Source organism: Bemisia tabaci, chromosome 5 (assembly GCF_918797505.1).
Source record: "Bemisia tabaci chromosome 5, PGI_BMITA_v3".
NCBI classification, from domain to species: domain Eukaryota; kingdom Metazoa; phylum Arthropoda; class Insecta; order Hemiptera; family Aleyrodidae; genus Bemisia; species Bemisia tabaci.
The window spans coordinates 50,935,181-50,937,723 of NC_092797.1; positions in this window are offsets into that span (position 1 = coordinate 50,935,181).

Genomic DNA, 2,543 nt, shown 5'->3' on the forward strand with positions numbered 1-2,543 from the left:
TGTCCTTGTACTCGCTAATTTCTTGTCTAATCTTCTTTTTGGCATTTAAAATGGCAATTAAAATTTCCTACCCACCATTTTGCTCAAAAAAGGTAATTTCAGTGATTCGTAATAATAGAGGAATCCAAATGGGTAAATTAATGGTAAAAAGTGACCCCGGAACGAATTGTGCTGTTTTATGATGGTTCCGGATCTTTTAGAATACTATCTGTTCCGAAAACATTGGACATCAACTTTGTAGGTAACTATGTAGCTCACTTCAGTTAAGTTACACACGGGCCTCCCGCGTAACAAGAGGGTACCGCTAAACTAGTTCTAGAAACCGCAGCGCTGCCTACAGTAAATAACATCCGACAACACTCGTTCACATTCTCCCCCTCAACTATTCGATTCTTCTCCGCTATTTTTTCCGCTAAACCTTCACCCTCACTATTTTCTACGAACAATACGTCAATCACCAAAAGCTTAAAACCCGGGGAACGTCTCTTCCTGCGCGGAAAGTCCCCATCAGATAGGCTCTTCGTTCGATGAGTTTACTCCGGATCATCAAACTTCAAGAGTCCATAAAAAAAATTTGACGCCTACAATTTTGATGAGACATTTTCCAGGCACTCCTAGCATACTGAGGATAGATTAAAATTAAAACCGTCGTGTAGAATAGTCTCCTTCTACCCGAAAAGTCCCCATCAGATAGGCTCTTCGTTCGATGAGTTTACTCCGGATCATCAATCTTCAAGTGTCCATAAAAAAAATTTGACGCCTACAATTTTGATGAGACATTTTCCAGGCACTCCTAGCATACCTAAGGATAGATTAAAATTAAAACCGTCGTGTAGAAAAGTTTCCTTCTACCCGAAAAGTCCCCTTCAGATAGGCTCTTCGTTCGATGCATTTACTCCGGATCATCAAACTTCAAGAGTCCATAAAAAAAATTCGACGCCTAAAATTTTGATGAGACATTTTCCAGGGACTTACTGCATCCCTGCGTATCGAAAAATGTCAAAACCGTCGTGTAGAAAAGTTTCCTTCTACCCGAAAAGTCCCCTTCAGATAGGCTCTTCCTTCGATGAGTTTACTCCGGATCATCAATCTTCAAGTGTCCATAAAAAAATTTGACGCCTACAATTTTGATGAGACATTTTCCAGGCACTCCGAATAAGTCAGATCAGATAGGCTCTTCCTTCGATGAGTTTACTCCGGATCATCAATCTTCAAGTGTCCATAAAAAAAATTTGACGCCTACAATTTTGATGAGACATTTTCCAAGGACTTACTGCATCCCTGCGTATCGAAAAATGTCAGAACCGTCGTGTAGAAAAGTTTCCTTCTACCCGAAAAGTCCCCATCAGATAGGCTCCCCCTTCGATGAGTTTACTCCGGATCATCAATCTTCAAGTGTCCATAAAAAAAATTTGAGGCCTACAATTTTGATGAGACATTTTCCAGGGACTTACTGCATCCCTGCGTATCGAAAAATGTCAAAACCGTCGTGTAGAAAAGTCTTCTTCTACCCGAAAAGTCCCCATCAGATAGGCTCTTCTTTCGATGAGTTTACTCCGGATCATCAAACTTCAAGAGTCCATAAAAAAAATTTGACGCCTACAATTTTGATGAGAAATTTTCCAGGCACTCCTAGCGTACCTAAGGATGGATTAAAATTAAACCCAGACCTCCATAAGGACCTGCATAAGGCTCCTGGGGTAACCTCCATAGTGGTTAAATTTAAAAGTTCAGAGTACCCCTGTGCCCCATCAGAAAAGTCTCTGTGGACAACGGGACCCTCAAATTCGGATTCCTTGGGGTCGATTACCCATGATACACATTTTTTCCGAGTCTCCACGTCAATTTGACGAACTTGAATTTAATTGAAAGGGGGCTCTGTCCCCCACCTTTAGGGGTCGGTATTTTGGACACGGATGGGCCGATTTTGGATTTCTTGGTGTCGATTGAAGTTAAAAATTTCCGTACGTTCTGATTCCGATGAAATAATTTCAAAATTTTCACATAAACCCTGACTTTTGAAGCACGGACCCCCCTTTTACCCCCCAAGGGACGCCAGGGGGGCTCTGGGACCATGAAATTCGGATTCCTTGGGGTCGATTCCCTATTCATCCCTGCGATCCTGGACTTCGTGCGACCCAAATTAACCGGAAAAAAGGCCTGGTACGGTAGGTCTGGGCCACCCTGTATATTACGACAGTTCCGAATATATATTTTAAAGTTTCCTTTATACCTTGAATATTTCATATATTGCCAACATTCGTATCTTCAGTTACAAACGGCCCTTCAGACAGTGATTCCAAATCAATTCCTCCAACTTGTTGATTTTTTTGTGACCGAATCATTTCTGATACTTTATTTCATTCAATGAAATGATCGCACATAACCTCTGTAGTATAATGAACTATATGATTAATTTTTTCAGAGTTTTCCAAAATCTACCATTAGCAAATAATGGCATTAACATAATTTTTAAGAGAAAGCACTTCAGCGCGAATATCAACAGTATATACTTGGACAAAATGATTGAACAACAAATTGGG